The sequence below is a fragment of the Oncorhynchus keta genome, chromosome 28 (genome assembly GCF_023373465.1).
Source record: "Oncorhynchus keta strain PuntledgeMale-10-30-2019 chromosome 28, Oket_V2, whole genome shotgun sequence".
In the NCBI taxonomy this organism is placed as follows: Eukaryota; Metazoa; Chordata; class Actinopteri; order Salmoniformes; family Salmonidae; genus Oncorhynchus; species Oncorhynchus keta.
In genome coordinates this window covers 1,667,106-1,687,956 of record NC_068448.1, presented here as the reverse complement: position 1 = coordinate 1,687,956, position 20,851 = coordinate 1,667,106, and the positions used below count along the sequence as shown (strand labels likewise).

Below are 20,851 nucleotides of genomic sequence, written 5' to 3'. Positions count from 1 at the left end.
AACAGACACCTCATCATTAAACTCCTATAGAGACAGACAGAGAGAACAACAGACACCTCATCATTAAACTCCTATAGAGACAGACAGAGAGAACAACAGACACCTCATCATTAAACTCCTATAGAGACAGACAGAGAGAACAACAGACACCTCATCATTAAACTCCTATAGAGACAGACAGAGAGAACAACAGACACCTCATCATTAAACGCCTATAGAGACAGACAGAGAGAACAACAGACACCTCGTCATTAAACTCCTATAGAGACAGACAGAGGGAACAACAGACACCTCATCATTAAACTCCTATAGAGACAGACAGAGAGAACAACAGACACCTCATCATTAAACTCCTATAGAGACAGACAGAGAGAACAACAGACACCTCATCATTAAACTCCTATAGAGACAGACAGAGAGAACAACAGACACCTCATCATTAAACTCCTATAGAGACAGACAGAGAGAACAACAGACACCTCATCATTAAACTCCTATAGAGACAGACAGAGAGACAACAGACACCTCATCATTAAACTCCTATAGAGACAGACAGAGAGAACAACAGACACCTCATCATTAAACTCCTATAGAGACAGACAGAGAGAACAACAGACACCTCATCATTAAACGCCTATAGAGACAGACAGAGAGAACAACAGACACCTCATCATTAAACTCCTATAGAGACAGACAGACAGAACAACAGACACCTCATCATTAAACTCCTATAGAGACAGACAGAGGGGACAACAGACACCTCATCATTAAACTCCTATAGAGACAGACAGAGGGAACAACAGACACCTCATCATTAAACTCCTATAGAGACAGACAGAGAGAACAACAGACACCTCATCATTAAACTCCTATAGAGACAGACAGAGAGAACAACAGACACCTCATCATTAAACTCCTATAGAGACAGACAGAGAGAACAACAGACACCTCATCATTAAACTCCTATAGAGACAGACAGAGAGAACAACAGACACCTCATCATTAAACTCCTATAGAGACAGACAGAGGGAACAACAGACACCTCATCATTAAACTCCTATAGAGACAGACAGAGGGGACAACAGACACCTCATCATTAAACTCCTATAGAGACAGACAGAGGGAACAACAGACACCTCATCATTAAACTCCTATAGAGACAGACAGAGAGAACAACAGACACCTCATCATTAAACTCCTATAGAGACAGACAGAGAGAACAACAGACACCTCATCATTAAACTCCTATAGAGACAGACAGAGAGAACAACAGACACCTCATCATTAAACTCCTATAGAGACAGACAGAGAGAACAACAGACACCTCATCATTAAACTCCTATAGAGACAGACAGAGAGAACAACAGACACCTCATCATTAAACTCCTATAGAGACAGACAGAGAGAACAACAGACACCTCATCATTAAACGCCTATAGAGACAGACAGAGAGAACAACAGACACCTCATCATTAAACTCCTATAGAGACAGACAGACAGAACAACAGACACCTCATCATTAAACTCCTATAGAGACAGACAGAGGGGACAACAGACACCTCATCATTAAACTCCTATAGAGACAGACAGAGGGACAACAGACACCTCATCATTAAACTCCTATAGAGACAGACAGAGGGAACAACAGACACCTCATCATTAAACTCCTATAGAGACAGACAGAGAGAACAACAGACACCTCATCATTAAACTCCTATAGAGACAGACAGAGAGAACAACAGACACCTCATCATTAAACTCCTATAGAGACAGACAGAGAGAACAACAGACACCTCATCATTAAACTCCTATAGAGACAGACAGAGAGAACAACAGACACCTCATCATTAAACTCCTATAGAGACAGACAGAGAGAACAACAGACACCTCATCATTAAACTCCTATAGAGACAGACAGAGAGAACAACAGACACCTCATCATTAAACTCCTATAGAGACAGACAGAGGGAACAACAGACACCTCATCATTAAACTGCTATAGAGACAGACAGACAGAACAACAGACACCTCATCATTAAACTCCTATAGAGACAGACAGAGGGGACAGACACCTCATCATTAAACTCCTATAGAGACAGACAGAGAAGACAACAGACACCTCATCATTAAACTCCTATAGAGACAGACAGAGGAACAACAGACACCTCATCATTAAACTCCTATAGAGACAGACAGAGGGGAACAACAGACACCTCATCATTAAACTCCTATAGAGACAGACAGAAGAACAACAGACACCTCATCATTAAACTCCTATAGAGACAGACAGGGAACAACAGACACCTCATCATTTAAACTCTATAGAGACAGACAGAGAACAACAGACACCTCATCATTAAACTCCTATAGAGACAGACAGAGGGAACAACAGACACCTCATCATTAAACTCCTATTAAACTCCTATAGAGACAGACAGAGAACAACAGACACCTCATCATTAAACTCCTATAGAGACAGACAGAGAGAACAACAGACACCTCATCATTAAACTCCTATAGAGACAGACAGAGAGAACAACAGACACCCTCATCATTAAACTCCTATAGAGACAGACAGAGAGAACAACAGACACCTCATCATTAAACGCCTATAGAGACAGACAGAGAACAACAGACACCTCATCATTAAACTCCTATAGAGACAGACAGACAGAACAACAGACACCTCATCATTAAACTCCTATAGAGACAGACAGAGGGACAACAGACACCTCATCATTAAACTCCTATAGAGACAGACAGAGGGAACAACAGACACCTCATCATTAAACTCCTATAGAGACAGACAGAGAGAACAACAGACACCTCATCATTAAACTCCTATAGAGACAGACAGAGAGAACAACAGACACCTCATCATTAAACTCCTATAGAGACAGACAGAGAGAACAACAGACACCTCATCATTAAACTCCTATAGAGACAGACAGAGAGAACAACAGACACCTCATCATTAAACTCCTATAGAGACAGACAGAGAGAACAACAGACACCTCATCATTAAACTCCCTATAGAGACAGACAGAGAGAACAACAGACACCTCATCATTAAACTCCTATAGAGACAGACAGAGAACAACAGACACCTCATCATTAAACTCCTATAGAGACAGACAGAGGGAACAACAGACACCTCATCATTAAACTCCTATAGAGACAGACAGAGGGGGACAACAGACACCTCATCATTAAACTCCTATAGAGACAGACAGAGGGGACAAATAGACACCTCATCATTAAACTCCTATAGAGACAGACAGAGGAACAACAGACACCTCATCATTAAACTCCTATAGAGACAGACAGAGAGAACAACAGACACCTCATCATTAAACTCCTATAGAGACAGACAGAGGGAACAACAGACACCTCATCATTAAACTCCTATAGAGACAGACAGAGAAACAGACACCTCATCATTAAACTCCTATAGAGACAGACAGAGAGAACAACAGACACCTCATCATTAAACTCCTATAGAGACAGACAGAGAGAACAACAGACACCTCATCATTAAACTCCTATAGAGACAGACAGAGAACAACAGACACCTAAATGAAACTTAGCTATAGAGACAGACAGAGGGAACAGCAGACACCTAATCATTAAAAGTAGAGACAGACAGACAGAACAACAGACACCCTCATCATTAAACTCCTATAGAGACAGACAGAGGGGACAGACACCTCATCATTAAACTCCTATAGAGACAGACAGAGAGAACAACAGACACCTCATCATTAAACTCCTATAGAGACAGACAGAGGGAACAACAGACACCTCATCATTAAACTCCTATAGAGACAGACAGAGGGAACAACAGACACCTCATCATTAAAACCTATAGAGACAGACCCAGAGAACAGACACCTCATCATTAAACTCCTATAGAGACAGACAGAGGGAACAACAGACACCCTCATCATTAAACTCCTATAGAGACAGACAGAGAGAACAACAGACACCTCATCATTAAAACTCCTATAGAGACAGACAGAGGGGACAACAGACACCTCATCATTAAACTCCTATAGAGACAGACAGAGAGAACAACAGACACCTCATCATTAAACTCCTATAGAGACAGACAGAGAGAACAACAGACACCTCATCATTAAACTCCTATAGAGACAGACAGAGAGAACAACAGACACCTCATCATTAAACTCCTATAGACAGACAGACAGAGGGGACAGACACCTCATCATTAAACTCCTATAGAGACAGACAGAGGGAACAACAGACACCTCATCATTAAACTCCTATAGAGACAGACAGAGGGGACAACAGACATCTCATCATTAAACTCCTAGAGACAGACAGAGGGGACAGACACCTCATCATTAAACTCCTATAGAGACAGACAGAGGGGACAACAGACATCTCATCATTAAACTCCTATAGAGACAGACAGAGAGAACAACAGACACCTCATCATTAAACTCCTATAGAGACAGACAGAGGGGACAGGCCTCATCATTAAACTCCTATAGAGACAGACAGAGGGACAGACACCTCATCATTAAACTCCTATAGAGACAGACAGAGGGGACAACAGACATCTCATCATTAAACTCCTATAGAGACAGACAGAGAGAACAACAGACACCTCATCATTAAACTCCTATAGAGACAGAGAGAACAACAGACACCTCATCATTAAACTCCTATAGAGACAGACAGAGGGGACAGACACCTCCATATTAAACTCCTATAGAGACAGACAGAGAGAACAACAGACACCTCATCATTAAAACTCCTATAGAGACAGACAGAGGGGACAATAGACACCTCATCATTAAACTCCTATAGAGACAGACAGAGAGAACGATACCTCATCATTAAACTCCTATAGAGACAGACAGAGGGACAACAGACACCTCATCATTAAACTCCTATAGAGACAGACAGAGAGAACAACAGACACCTCATCATTAAACCCTATAGAGACAGACAGAGAGAACAACAGACACCTCATCATTAAACTCCTATAGAGACAGACAGAAAGAACAACAGACACCTCATCATTAAACTCCTATAGAGACAGACAGAAGAACAACAGACACCTCATCATTAAACTCTCCTATAGAGACAGACAGAGGGAACAACAGACACCTCATCATTAAACTCCTAGAGACAGACAGACAGAACAACAGACACCTCATCATTAAAACTCCTAGAGACAGACAGAGGGAACAACAGACACTCATCATTAAACTCCTATAGAGACAGACAGAGGGACAGACACCTCATCATTAAACTCCTATAGAGACAGACAGAGGGGACAACAGACACCTCATCATTAAACTCCTATAGAGACAGACAGAGGGGACAGACACCTCATCATTAAACTCCTATAGAGACAGACAGAGAGAACAACAGACACCTCATCATTAAACTCCTATAGAGACAGACAGAGAGAACAGACACCTCATCATTAAACTCCTATAGAGACAGACAGAGAGACAACAGACACCTCATCATTAAACTCCTATAGAGACAGACAGAGAGAACAACAGACACCTCATCATTAAACTCCTATAGAGACAGACAGAGGGAACAACAGACACCTCATCATTAAACTCCTAGAGACAGACAGAGAGAACAACAGACACCTCATCATTAAACTCCTGAGACAGACAGAGAGAACAACAGACACCTCATCATTAAACTCCTATAGAGACAGACAGAGAGAACAACAGACACCTCATCATTAAACTCCTATAGAGACAGACAGAGAACAACAGACACCTCATCATTAAACTCTCTATAGAGACAGACAGAGGGAACAACAGACACCTCATCATTAAACTCCTATAGAGACAGACAGACAGAACAACAGACACCTCATCATTAAACTCCTATAGAGACAGACAGAGAACAACAGACACCTCATCATTAAACTCCTATAGAGACAGACAGAGGGGACAGACACCTCATCATTAAAACTCCTATAGAGACAGACAGAGGGGACAACAGACACCTCATCATTAACCTCCTATAGAGACAGACAGAGGGGACAGACACCTCATCATTAAACTCCTATAGAGACAGACAGAGAGAACAACAGACACCTCATCATTAAACTCCTATAGAGACAAGACAGAGGGACAGACACCTCATCATTAAACTCCTATAGAGACAGACAGAGGGGACAGACACCTCATCATTAAACTCCTATAGAGACAGACAGAGAGAACAACAGACACCTCATCATTAAACTCCTATAGAGACAGAGAGAACAACAGACACCTCATCATTAAACTCCTATAGAGACAGACAGGGGACAGACACCTCATCATTAAACTCCTATAGAGACAGACAGAGGGGACAACAGACACCTCATCATTAAACTCCTATAGAGACAGACAGAGAACAACAGACACCTCATCATTAAACTCCTATAGAGACAGACAGAGAGAACAACAGACACCCCATCATTAAACTCCTATAGAGACAGACAGAGGGGACAGACACCTCATCATTAAACTCCTATAGAGACAGACAGAGAGAACAACAGACACCTCATCATTAAACTCCTATAGAGACAGACAGAGGGGACAACAGACACCTCATCATTAAACTCCTATAGAGACAGACAGAGGGAACAACAGACACCTCATCATTAAAACTCCTATAGAGACAGACAGAGAGAACAACAGACACCTCATCATTAAACTCCTATAGAGACAGACAGAGAGAACAACAGACACCTCATCATTAAACTCCTATAGAGACAGACAGAGAGAACAACAGACACCTCATCATTAAACTCCTATAGAGACAGACAGAGGGAACAACAGACACCTCATCATTAAACTCCTGCTAGAGACAGACAGAGGGGACAACAGACACCTCATCATTAAACTCCTATAGAGACAGACAGAGACAACAGACACCTCATCATTAAACTCCTATAGAGACAGACAGAGAGAACAACAGACACCTCATCATTAAACTCCTATAGAGACAGACAGAGGGGACAAATAGACACCTCATCATTAAACTCCTATAGAGACAGACAGAGAACAACAGACCTCATCATTAAACTCTATAGAGACAGACAGAGAGACAAACAGACAATTCCTCATCATTAAACTCCTATAGAGACAGACAGAGGGGACAACAGACACCTCATCATTAACCTCTATAGAGACAGACAGAGGGACAACAGACACCTCATCATTAAACTCCTATAGAGACAGACAGAGAGAACAACAGACACCTCATCATTAAACTCCTATAGAGACAGACAGAGGGAACAACAGACACCTCATCATTAAACTCCTATAGAGATAGACAGAGGGGACAACAGACACCTCATCATTAAACTCCTATAGAGACAGACAGAGAGAACAACAGACACCTCATCATTAAACTCCTATAGAGACAGACAGAGAGAACAACAGACACCCTCATCATTAAACTCCTATAGAGATAGACAGAGGGGACAACAGACACCTCATCATTAAACTCCTATAGAGACAGACAGAGAGAACAACAGACACCTCATCATTAAAACTCCTATAGAGACAGACAGAGAGAACAACAGACACCTCATCATTAAACTCCTATAGAGACAGACAGAGGGACAACAGACACCTCATCATTAAACTCCTATAGAGACAGACAGAGGGAACAACAGACACCTCATCATTAAACTCCTATAGAGACAGACAGAGGGAACAAACAGACACCTCATCATTAAACTCCTATAGAGACAGACAGAGAACAACAGACACCTCATCATTAAACTCCTATAGAGACAGACAGAGGGACAACAGACACCTCATCACTCCTATAGAGATGTGACAGAACAACAGACACCTCATCATTAAACTCCTATAGAGACAGACAGAGGGGACAACAGACACCTCATCATTAAACTCCTATAGAGACAGACAGAGGGAACAACAGACACCTCATCATTAAACTCCTATAGAGACAGACAGAGAGGACAGACACCTCATCATTAAACTCCTATAGAGACAGACAGAGAGAACAAACAGACACCTCATCATTAAACTCCTATAGAGACAGACAGAGAAACAACAGACACCTCATCATTAAACTCCTATAGAGACAGACAGAGAGAACAACAGACACCTCATCATTAAAACTCCTATAGAGACAGACAGAGAGAACAACAGACACCTCATCATTAAACTCCTATAGAGACAGACAGAGGGAACAACAGACACCTCATCATTAAACTCCTATAGAGACAGACAGAGAGAAAAACAGACACCTCATCATTAAACTCCTATAGAGACAGACAGAGAGAACAACAGACACCTCATCATTAAACTCCTATAGAGACAGACAGAGGGGACAACAGACACCTCATCATTAAACTCCTATAGAGACAGAAACAACAGACACCTCAGAGAGAGAAAACAACAGACACCTCATCATTAAACTCCTATAGAGACAGACAGAGAGAACAACAGACACCTCATCATTAAACTCCTATAGAGACAGACAGAGGAGACAACAGACACCTCATCATTAAACTCCTATAGAGACAGACAGAGGGAACAACAGACACCTCATCATTAAACTCCTATAGAGACAGACAGACAGAACAACAGACACCTCATCATTAAACTCCTATAGAGACAGACAGAGGGAACAACAGACACCTCATCATTAAATCCTATAGAGACAGACAGAGGGACACAGACACCTCATCATTAAACTCCTATAGAGACAGACAGAGGACAACAGACACCTCATCATTAAACTCCTATAGAGACAGACAGAGGGGACAGACACCTCATCATTAAACTCCTATAGAGACAGACAGAGAGAACAACAGACACCTCATCATTAAACTCCTATAGAGACAGACAGAGAGAACAACAGACACCTCATTAAACTCCTATAGAGACCAGACAGAGGGGACAGACACCTCATCATTAAACTCCTATAGAGACAGACAGAGGGGACAACAGACACCTCATCATTAAACTCCTATAGAGACAGACAGAGAGAACAACAGACACCTCATCATTAAACTCCTATAGAGACAGACAGAGAGAACAACAGACACCTCATCATTAAACTCCTATAGAGACAGACAGAGGGGACAACAGACACCTCATCATTAAACTCCTATAGAGACAGACAGAGAGAACAACAGACACCTCATCATTAAACTCCTATAGAGACAGACAGAGGGAACAACAGACACCTCATCATTAAACTCCTATAGAGACAGACAGAGAGAACAACAGACACCCTCATCATTAAACTCTATAGAGACAGACAGAGGGGACAACAGACACCTCATCATTAAACTCCTATAGAGACAGACAGAGAGAGAACAACAGACACCTCATCATTAAACTCCTATAGAGATAGACAGAGAGAACAACAGACACCTCATCATTAAACTCCTATAGAGACAGACAGAGAGAACAACAGACACCTCATCATTAAACTCCTATAGAGACAGACAGAGGGAACAACAGACACCTCATCATTAAACTCCTATAGAGACAGACAGAGAGAACAACAGACACCTCATCATTAAACTCCTATAGAGACAGACAGACAGAAACAACAGACACCTCATCATTAAACTCCTATAGAGACAGACAGAGAGAACAACAGACACCTCATCATTAAACTCCTATAGAGACAGACAGAGGGAACAACAGACACCTCATCATTAAACTCCTATAGAGACAGACAGATGTGAACAACAGACACCTCATCATTAAACTCCTATAGAGACAGACAGAGGGAACAACAGACACCTCATCATTAAACTCCTATAGAGACAGACAGAGGGACAGACACCTCATCATTAAACTCCTATAGAGACAGACAGAGGGACAACAGACACCTCATCATTAAACTCCTATAGAGACAGACAGAGGGACAGACACCTCATCATTAAACTCCTATAGAGACAGACAGAGAGAACAACAGACACCTCATCATTAAACTCCTATAGAGACAGACAGAGGGGACAGACACCTCATCATTAAACTCCTATAGAGACAGACAGAGGGGACAGACACCTCATCATTAAACTCCTATAGAGACAGACAGAGAGAACAACAGACACCTCATCATTAAACTCCTATAGAGACAGAGAGAACAACAGACACCTCATCATTAAACTCCTATAGAGACAGACAGAGGGGACAGACACCTCATCATTAAACTCCTATAGAGACAGACAGAGGGACAACAGACACCTCATCATTAAACTCCTATAGAGACAGACAGAGAGAACAACAGACACCTCATCATTAAACTCCTATAGAGACAGACAGAGAGAACAACAGACACCTCATCATTAAACTCCTATAGAGACAGACAGAGGGGACAACAGACACCTCATCATTAAACTCCTATAGAGACAGACAGAGGGACAACAGACACCTCATCATTAAACTCCTATAGAGACAGACAGAGGAACAACAGACACCTCATCATTAAACTCCTATAGAGACAGACAGAGAGAACAACAGACACCTCATCATTAAACTCCTATAGAGACAGACAGAGAGAACAAACAGACACCTCATCATTAAACTCCTATAGAGACAGACAGAGGGGACAACAGACACCTCATCATTAAACTCCTATAGAGACAGACAGAGAGAACAAATGACACCTCATCATTAAACTCCTATAGAGACAGACAGAGGGAACAACAGACACCTCATCATTAAACCCCTATAGAGACAGACAGAGAGAACAACAGACACCTCATCATTAAACTCCTATAGAGACAGACAGAGAACAACAGACACCTCATCATTAAACTCCTATAGAGACAGACAGAGAGAACAACAGACACCTCATCATTAAACTCCTATAGAGACAGACAGAGAGAACAACAGACACCTCATCATTAAACTCCTATAGAGACAGACAGAGGGAACAACAGACACCTCATCATTAAAACTCCTATAGAGACAGACAGACAGAACAACAGACACCTCATCATTAAACTCCTATAGAGACAGACAGAGGGAACAACAGACACCTCATCATTAAACTCCTATAGAGACAGACAGAGAGAACAGACACCTCATCATTAAACTCCTATAGAGACAGACAGAGGGGACAACAGACACCTCATCATTAAACTCCTATAGAGACAGACAGAGGGGACAACAGACACCTCATCATTAAACTCCTATAGAGACAGACAGAGAGACAACAGACACCTCATCATTAAACTCCTATAGAGACAGACAGAGAGAACAACAGACACCTCATCATTAAACTCCTATAGAGACAGACAGAGGGGACAACAGACACCTCATCATTAAACTCCTATAGAGACAGAGAGAGAGAACAACAGACACCTCATCATTAAACTCCTATAGAGACAGACAGAGACAACAGACACCTCATCATTAAACTCCTATAGAGACAGACAGAGAGAACAACAGACACCTCATCATTAAACTCCTATAGAGACAGACAGAGAGGAACAACAGACACCTCATCATTAAACTCCTATAGAGACAGACAGAGAGAACAACAGACACCTCATCATTAAACTCCTATAGAGACAGACAGAGGGGACAACAGACACCTCATCATTAAACTCCTATAGAGACAGACAGAGAAACAACAGACACCTCATCATTAAACTCCTATAGAGACAGACAGAGGGGACAACAGACACCTCATCATTAAACTCCTATAGAGACAGACAGAGGGGACAACAGACACCTCATCATTAAACTCCTATAGAGACAGACAGAGGGAACAACAGACACCTCATCATTAAACTCCTATAGAGACAGACAGAGGGGACAACAGACACCTCATCATTAAACTCCTATAGAGACAGACAGAGTTGGTGGACACCTCATCATTAAACTCCTATAGAGACAGACAGACAGAACAACAGACACCTCATCATTAAACTCCTATAGAGACAGACAGAGAGAACAACAGACACCTCATCATTAAACTCCTATAGAGACAGACAGAGGGGACAACAGACACCTCATCATTAAACTCCTATAGAGACAGACAGAGGGAACAACAGACACCTCATCATTAAACTCCTATAGAGACAGACAGAGGGAACTAAAGTTGGACCCCAACGAAGGTGAGGTGTACTTAAAGTCACAGGGGGTTGGTGGCACCTTAATTGGGGAGGACGGGCTCGAGCTAATGGCTGGAGTGGAATTAGTGGCGCATTCCATTTGAAATCAAATCAAATGTTATTTGTCACATACACATGGTTAGCAGATGTTAATGCGAGTGTAGCGAAATGCTTGTGCTTCTAGTTCCGACAATGCAGTGATAACCAACGAGTAATCTAACCTAACTCCAGACGTGTTATGATACCTTCCTCAACAGCCTCCCTGACTGTATGCGTACTCAGTGGTAGAGCTGTCCTGCAACACAGTGGGTTTGATAAAAGCGTCTACATTAAATGAATGCATGTGTGACATAAGTCCCGTTTGGATAAACCCTGAGTGTCTGCTAAATGTATTTTGATTGTGTGTTAACTGAGTCTCCTGTGTGTGTTATACCCTGAGTCTCTCCTGTGTGTGTTATACCCTGAGTCTCTCCTGTGTGTGTTGTGTTATACCGTGAGTCTCTCCTGTGTATGTTATACCCTGAGTCTCTGTGTGTGTTATACCCTGAGTCTCTCCTGTGTGTGTTATACCCTGAGTCTCTCCTGTGTGTGTTATACCCTGAGTTTCTCCTGTGTGTGTTATACCTTGAGTCTCTCCAGTGTGTGTTATACCCTGAGTCTCTCCTGTGTGTGTTATACCCCTGTCTCTCCTGTGTGTGCCTGAGTCTCTCCTGTGTGTGTTATACCCTGAGTTTCTCCTGTGTGTGTTATACCCTGAGTCTCTCCTGTGTGTGTTATACCCTGAGTCTCTCCTGTGTGTGTTATACCCTGAGTCTCTCCTGTGTGTGTTATACCCTGAGTCTCTCCTGTGTGTGTTATACCCTGAGTCTCTCCTGTGTGTTATACCCTGAGTCTCTCCTGTGTGTGTTATACCCTGAGTCTCTCCTGTGTGTGTTATACCCTGAGTCTCTCCTGTGTGTGTTATACCCTGAGTCTCTCCTGTGTGTGTTATACCTGAGTCTCTCCTGTGTGTGTTATACCCTGAGTCTCTCCTGTGTGTTATACCCTGAGTCTCTCTGTGTGTGTTATACCCTGAGTTTCTCCTGTGTGTGTTATACCCTGAGTCTCTCCTGTGTGTGTTATACCCTGAGTTTCTCCTGTGCGTGTTATACCCTGAGTCTCTCCTGTGTGTGTTATACCCTGAGTCTCTCCTGTGTGTGTTATACCCTGAGTCTCTCCTGTGTGTGTTATACCCTGAGTTTCTCCTGTGCGTGTTATACCCTGAGTTTCTCCTGTGTGTGTATACCCTGAGTTTCTCCCTGTGTGTGTTATAGCCTGAGTTTCTCCTGTGCGTGTTATACCCTGAGTTTCTCCTGTGTGTGTTATACCCTGAGTCTCTCCTGTGTGTGTTATACCTGAGTCTCTCCTGTGTGTGTTATACCCTGAGTTTATCCTGTGTGTTATACCCTGAGTTTCTCCTGTGTGTGTTATACCCTGAGTTTCTCCTGTGTGTTTATACCCTGAGTCTCTCCTGTGTGTGTTATACCTGAGTCTCTCCTGTGTGTGTTATACCCTGAGTCTCTCTGTGTGTGCGTGTTATACCCTGAGTTTCTCCTGTGCGTGTTATACCCTGAGTTTCTCCTGTGTGTGTTATACTCCTGAGTCTCTCCTGTGTGTGTTATACCCTGAGTCTCTCCTGTGTGTTATACCCTGAGTCTCTCCTGTGTGTGTTATACCCTGAGTCTCTCCTGTGTGTGTTATACCCTGAGTCTCTCCTGTGTGTGTTATACCCTGAGTTTCTCCTGTGTGTGTTATACCCTGAGTTTCTCCTGTGTGTGTTATACCCTGAGTCTCTCCTGTGTGTGTTATACCCTGAGTCTCTCCTGTGTGTGTTATACCCTGAGTCTCTCCTGTGTGTGTTATACCCTGAGTTTCTCCTGTGTGTGTTATACCCTGAGTCTCTCCTGTGTGTGTTATACCCTGAGTTTCTCCTGTGTGTGTTATACCCTGAGTTTCTCCTGTGTGTGTTATACCCTGAGTCTCTCCTGTGTGTGTTATACCCTGAGTCTCTCCTGTGTGTGTTATACCCTGAGTCTCTCCTGTGTGTGCGTGTTATACCCTGAGTTTCTCCTGTGTGTGTTATACCCTGAGTTTCTCCTGTTCCGTGTGTGTTATACCCTGAGTTTCTCCTGTGTGTGTTATACCCTGAGTCTCTCCTGTGTGTGTTATACCCTGAGTCTCTCCTGTGTGTGTTATACCCTGAGTCTCTCCTGTGTGTGTTATACCCTGAGTCTCTCCTGTGCGTGTTATACCCTGAGTCTCTCCTGTGTGTGTTATACCCTGAGTCTCTCCTGTGTGTGTTATACCCTGAGTTTCTCCTGTGTGTGCGTGTTATACCCTGAGTTTCTCCTGTGTGTGTTATACCCTGAGTCTCTCCTGTGCGTGTGTGTTATACCCTGAGTTTCTCCTGTGTGTGTTATACCCTGAGTCTCTCCTGTGTGTGCGTGTTATACCCTGAGATTCTCCTGAGTGTGTTATACCCTGAGTTTCTCCTGTGTGTGTTATACCCTGAGTCTCTCCTGTGCGTGTTATACCCTGAGTCTCTCCTGTGCGTGTTATACCCTGAGTTTCTCCTGTGTGTGTTATACCCTGAGTTTCTCCTGTGTGTGTTATACCCTGAGTCTCTCCTGTGTGTGTGTTATACCCTGAGTTTCTCCTGTGTGTGTGTGTGTATACCCTGAGTCTCTCCTGTGTGTGTTATACCCTGAGATTCTCCTGTGTGTGTTATACCCTGAGTCTCTCCTGTGTGTGTTATACCCTGAGTCTCTCCTGTGTGTGTGTGTTATACCCTGAGTTTCTCCTGTGTGTGCGTGTTATACCCTGAGTTTCTCCTGTGTGTGTTATACCCTGAGTCTCTCCTGTGCGTGTGTTATACCCTGAGTTTCTCCTGTGTGTGTTATACCCTGAGTCTCTCCTGTGTGTGTTATACCCTGAGTTTCTCCTGTGTGTGTTATACCCTGAGTCTCTCCTGTGTGTGTTACACCCTGAGTCTCTCCTGTGTGTGTTATACCCTGAGTCTCTCCTGTGTGTGTTATACCCTGAGTTTCTCCTGTGTGTGTGTGTTATACCCTGAGTTTCTCCTGTGTGTGCGTGTTATACCCTGAGTTTCTCCTGTGTGTGTTATACCTGAGTCTCTCCTGTGCGTGTGTGTTATACCCTGAGTTTCTCCCTGTGTGTGTTATACCTGAGTCTCTCCTGTGTGTGTTATACCCTGAGTTTCTCCTGTGTGTGTTATACCCTGAGTCTCTCCTGTGTGTGTTACACCCTGAGTCTCTCCTGTGCGTGTTATACCCTGAGTTTCTCCTGTGTGTGTTATACCCTGAGTTTCTCCTGTGTGTGCGTGTTATACCCCGAGTTTCTCCTGTGTGTGTTATACCCTGAGTCTCTCCTGTGTGTGTTATACCCTGAGTTTCTCCTGTGTGTGTTATACCCTGAGTTTCTCCTGTGTGTGTTATACCCTGAGTCTCTCCTGTGTGTGTTATACCCTGAGTTTCTCCTGTGTGTGCGTGTTATACCCTGAGTTTCTCCTGTGTGTGTTATACCCTGAGTTTCTCCTGTGTGTGTTATACCCTGAGTTTCTCCTGTGTGTGTTATACCCTGAGTTTCTCCTGTGTGTGCGTGTTATACCCTGAGTCTCTCCTGTGTGTGCGTGTTATACCCTGAGTCTCTCCTGTGTGTGTGTGTTATACCCTGAGTTTCTCCTGTGTGTGTTATACCCTGAGTCTCTCCTGTGTGTGTTATACCCTGAGTTTCTCCTGTGTGTGTTATACCCTGAGTCTCTCCTGTGTGCGTGTTATACCCTGAGTTTCTCCTGTGTGTGTTATACCCTGAGTCTCTCCTGTGTGTGCGTGTTATACCCTGAGTTTCTCCTGTGTGTGTTATACCCTGAGTTTCTCCTGTGCGTGTTATACCCTGAGTTTCTCCTGTGTGTGTTATACCCTGAGTCTCTCCTGTGTGTGTTATACCCTGAGTTTCTCCTGTGTGTGTTATACCCTGAGTTTCTCCTGTGTGTGCGTGTTATACCCTGAGTTTCTCCTGTGTGTGTTATACCCTGAGTCTCTCCTGTGCGTGTTATACCCTGAGTTTCTCCTGTGTGTGTTATACCCTGAGTTTCTCCTGTGTGTGTTATACCCTGAGTTTCTCCTGTGTGTGTTATACCCTGAGTTTCTCCTGTGTGTGCGTGTTATACCCTGAGTCTCTCCTGTGTGTGCGTGTTATACCCTGAGTCTCTCCTGTGTGTGTGTGTGTTATACCCTGAGTTTCTCCTGTGTGTGTTATACCCTGAGTTTCTCCTGTGTGTGCGTGTTATACCCTGAGTTTCTCCTGTGTGTGTTATACCCTGAGTCTCTCCTGTGTGTGCGTGTTATACCCTGAGTTTCTCCTGTGTGTGCGTGTTATACCCTGAGTTTCTCCTGTGTGTGCGTGTTATACCCTGAGTTTCTCCTGTGTGTGTTATACCCTGAGTTTCTCCTGTGCGTGTTATACCCTGAGTTTCTCCTGTGTGTGTTATACCCTGAGTTTCTCCTGTGTGTGTTATACCCTGAGTTTCTCCTGTGTGTGCGTGTTATACCCTGAGTTTCTCCTGTGTGTGTTATACCCTGAGTTTCTCCTGTGTGTGTGTGTTATACCCTGAGTTTCTCCTGTGTGTGCGTGTTATACCCTGAGTCTCTCCTGTGTGTGTGTGTTATACCCTGAGTCTCTCCTGTGCGTGTTATACCCTGAGTCTCTCCTGTGTGTGCGTGTTATACCCTGAGTTTCTCCTGTGTGTGTTATACCCTGAGTTTCTCCTGTGTGTGCGTGTTATACCCTGAGTTTCTCCTGGGCCTCAGACTTCTCCTCAGGAGAGATGGGTTCCTTGTCGAGGCGCTCCAGCAACGGCAGGCGGCTCAGGACACACAGACGGTAGTCCTCCGTCTCCACGAGAGGGTTTTCCGCTAGGACCAGCGCTCGCAATGTCCTGGATACGCCCACCAGACTACGCAAGGCCCGCTGGGCAGACACCAGGTTTCCCCTGAAGGGGGGAAGGAGGGGAGAAGGGGAGATGGAGGGGTACTATGATGCAGTAGCCTGCTGAGGTAAAGAGGAGATGGAGGGAGACTATGATGCAGTAGCCTGCTGAGGTAAAGAGGAGACGGAGGGGCACTATGATGCAGTAGCCTGTGAGGTAAAGAGGAGATGGAGGGATACTAAGATGCAGTAGCCTGCTGAGGTAAAGAGGAGATGGAGGGGTACTATGATACAGTAGCCTGCTGAGGTAAAGAGGAGATGGAGGGGTACTATGATGCAGTAGCCTGCTGAGGTAAAGAGGAGATGGAGGGGTACTATGATACAGTAGCCTGCTGAGGTAAAGAGGAGATAGAGGGAGACTATGATGCAGTAGCCTGCTGAGGTAAAGAGGAGATGGAGGGGTACTATGATACAGTAGCCTGCTGAGGTAAAGAGGAGATAGAGGGAGACTATGATGCAGTAGCCTGCTGAGGTAACGAGGAGATGGAGGGGTACTATGATGCAGTAGCCTGCTGAGGTAAAGAGGAGATGGAGGGGTACTATGATGCAGTAGCCTGCTGAGGTAAAGAGGAGATGGAGGGATACTATGATGCAGTAGCCTGCTGAGGTAAAGAGAGATAGAGGGAGACTATGATGCAGTAGCCTGCTGAGGTAAAGAGGAGATGGAGGGAGACTATGATGCAGTAGCCTGCTGAGGTAAAGAGGAGATGGAGGGAGACTATGATGCAGTAGCCTGCTGAGGTAAAGAGGAGATGGAGGGGTACTATGATGCAGTAGCCTGCTGAGGTAAAGAGGAGATGGAGGGAGACTATGATGCAGTAGCCTGAGGTAATGAGGAGATGGAGGGGTACTATGATGCAGTAGCCTGCTGAGGTAAAGAGGAGATGGAGGGGTACTATGATGCAGTCCTTCTGTAGCTCAGTTGGTAGAGCATGGCGCTTGTAACGCCAGGGTAGTGGGTTCTGATCCCGGGACCACCCATACGTAGAATGTATGCACACATGACTGTAAGTCGCTTTGGATAAAAGCGTCTGCTAAATGGCATATATTATTATTATTATATATCAGTAGCCTGCTGAGGTAAAGAGGCGATGGAAGGGTACTATGATGCAGTAGCCTGCTGAGGTAAAGAGGAGATGGAGGTGTACTATGATGCAGTAGCCTGCTGAGGTAAAGAGGAGATGGAGGGGTACTATGATGCAGTAGCCTGCTGAGGTAAAGAGGAGATGGAGGGATACTATGATGCAGTAGCCACCTGTCAGGGGGATTGACGTTAGATGTTTAGTTAAGGCCAGTTGACGGTGTTGAGGTACTGTTGGGACTGATGCCTACCTGATGTTGAGGTACTGAAGGGCCTTCATGTTGGGACTGATGTCTACCTGATGTTGAGGTACTGTTGGGACTGATGTCTACCTGATGTTGAGGTACTGTTGGGACTGATGTCTACCTGATGTTGAGGTACTGTTGGGACTGATGCCTACCTGATGTTGAGGTACTGTTGGGACTGATGTCTACCTGATGTTGAGGTACTGTTGGGACTGATGTCTACCTGATGTTGAGGTACTGTTGGGACTGATGCCGACCTGATGTTGAGGTACTGTTGGGACTGATGCCGACCTGATGTTGAGGTACTGTTGGGACTGATGTCTACCTGATGTTGAGGTACTGTTGGGACTGATGCCTACCTGATGTTGAGGTACTGTTGAGACTGATGCCTGACCTGATGTTGAGGTACTGTTGGGACTGATGTCTACCTGATGTTGAGGTACTGTTGGGACTGATGCCTACCTGATGTTGAGGTACTGTTGGGACTGATGCCGACCTGATGTTGAGGTACTGTTGGGACTGATGTCTACCTGATGTTGAGGTACTGTTGGGACTGATGCCGACCTGATGTTGAGGTACTGTTGGGACTGATGTCTACCTGATGTTGAGGTACTGTTGAGACTGATGCCGACCTGATGTTGAGGTACTGTTGGGACTGATGTCTACCTGATGTTGAGGTACTGTTGGGACTGATGCCTACCTGATGTTGAGGTACTGTTGGGACTGATGTCTACCTGATGTTGAGGTACTGTTGGGACTGATGCCTACCTGATGTTGAGGTACTGTTGGGACTGATGTCTACCTGATGTTGAGGTACTGTTGGGACTGATGCCTACCTGATGTTGAGGTACTGTTGGGACTGATGTCTACCTGATGTTGAGGTACTGTTGGGACTGATGTCTACCTGATGTTGAGGTACTGTTGGGACTGATGCCTACCTGATGTTGAGGTACTGTTGGGACTGATGCCGACCTGATGTTGAGGTACTGTTGGGACTGATGCCTACCTGATGTTGAGGTACTGTTGGGACTGATGTCTACCTGATGTTGAGGTACTGTTGGGACTGATGCCTACCTGATGTTGAGGTACTGTTGGGACTGATGCCTACCTGATGTTGAGGTACTGTTGGGACTGATGTCTACCTGATGTTGAGGTACTGTTGGGACTGATGTCTACCTGATGTTGAGGTACTGTTGGGACTGATGTCTACCTGATGTTGAGGTACTGTTGGGACTGATGCCTACCTGATGTTGAGGTACTGTTGGGACTGATGTCTACCTGATGTTGAGGTACTGTTGGGACTGATGTCTACCTGATGTTGAGGTACTGTTGGGACTGATGTCTACCTGATGTTGAGGTACTGTTGGGACTGATGCCTACCTGATGTTGAGGTACTGTTGGGACTGATGTCTACCTGATGTTGAGGTACTGAAGGGACTTCATGTTGGGACTGATGTCTACCTGATGTTGAGGTACTGTTGAGACTGATGTCTACCTGATGTTGAGGTACTGTTGAGACTGATGTCTACCTGATGTTGAGGTACTGAAGGACTGATGCCGACCTGATGTTGAGGTACTGTTGGGACTGATGCCTACCTGATGTTGAGGTACTGTTGGGACTGATGCCGACCTGATGTTGAGGTACTGTTGGGACTGATGCCTACCTGATGTTGAGGTACTGTTGGGACTGATGTCTACCTGATGTTGAGGTACTGTTGGGACTGATGTCTACCTGATGTTGAGGTACTGTTGGGACTGATGTCTACCTGATGTTGAGGTACTGTTGGGACTGATGTCTACCTGATGTTGAGGTACTGTTGGGACTGATGCCTACCTGATGTTGAGGTACTGTTGGGACTGATGTCTACCTGATGTTGAGGTACTGTTGGGACTGATGCCTACCTGATGTTGAGGTACTGTTGGGACTGATGTCTACCTGATGTTGAGGTACTGTTGGGACTGATGCCTACCTGATGTTGAGGTACTGAAGGGCCTTCATGTTGGGACTGATGTCTACCTGATGTTGAGGTACTGTTGGGACTGATGCCTACCTGATGTTGAGGTACTGTTGGGACTGATGCCTACCTGATGTTGAGGTACTGTTGGGACTGATGTCTACCTGATGTTGAGGTACTGTTGGGACTGATGTCTACCTGATGTTGAGGTACTGTTGGGACTGATGCCTACCTGATGTTGAGGTACTGTTGGGACTGATGCCTACCTGATGTTGAGGTACTGAAGGGCCTTCATGTTGGGACTGATTCCATCTAGAGTCTCCAGTTGGTTGTCTCGGAGGTGCAGGGTGGTCAGACGCTCCAGCTTACCCAGACCCTCCAGTCGCTTGATAGTATTCTGGGCCTGCACAGGGGTCAG

At 44.5% G+C, this 20,851-nt stretch overlaps 2 long non-coding RNA genes and 1 pseudogene across 13 annotated transcripts; 1 reads left to right on the top strand and 2 right to left on the bottom strand.

Annotated features, from left to right (window-relative positions):
* Positions 1 to 2,842: 2,842 nt before the first annotated feature.
* Positions 2,843 to 20,851, bottom strand: part of LOC127912973 (leucine-rich repeat-containing protein 23-like) — a 24,655-nt pseudogene continuing 6,646 nt past the window's right edge.
* On the bottom strand, positions 4,573 to 12,326 carry LOC127913076 (uncharacterized). 11 transcript variants are annotated; one of them, XR_008084570.1, is made up of 3 exons: positions 11,772 to 11,849; positions 11,305 to 11,351; positions 4,573 to 4,630 (listed from the first exon to the last, which is right to left on the bottom strand). It is a non-coding gene; the product is annotated as an uncharacterized LOC127913076 (long non-coding RNA). The 11 variants fall into 11 exon arrangements; XR_008084572.1 differs by lacking the exon at positions 11,772 to 11,849 and adding an exon at positions 11,678 to 11,755; XR_008084563.1 differs by lacking the exon at positions 11,772 to 11,849 and adding an exon at positions 11,631 to 11,716.
* On the top strand, positions 17,191 to 18,380 carry LOC127913075 (uncharacterized). 2 transcript variants are annotated; one of them, XR_008084559.1, is made up of 3 exons: positions 17,191 to 17,265; positions 17,355 to 17,759; positions 17,894 to 17,965. It is a non-coding gene; the product is annotated as an uncharacterized LOC127913075 (long non-coding RNA). The 2 variants fall into 2 exon arrangements; XR_008084560.1 differs by lacking the exon at positions 17,191 to 17,265 and adding an exon at positions 18,323 to 18,380 and having other exon boundaries at positions 17,316 to 17,714; positions 17,849 to 17,938.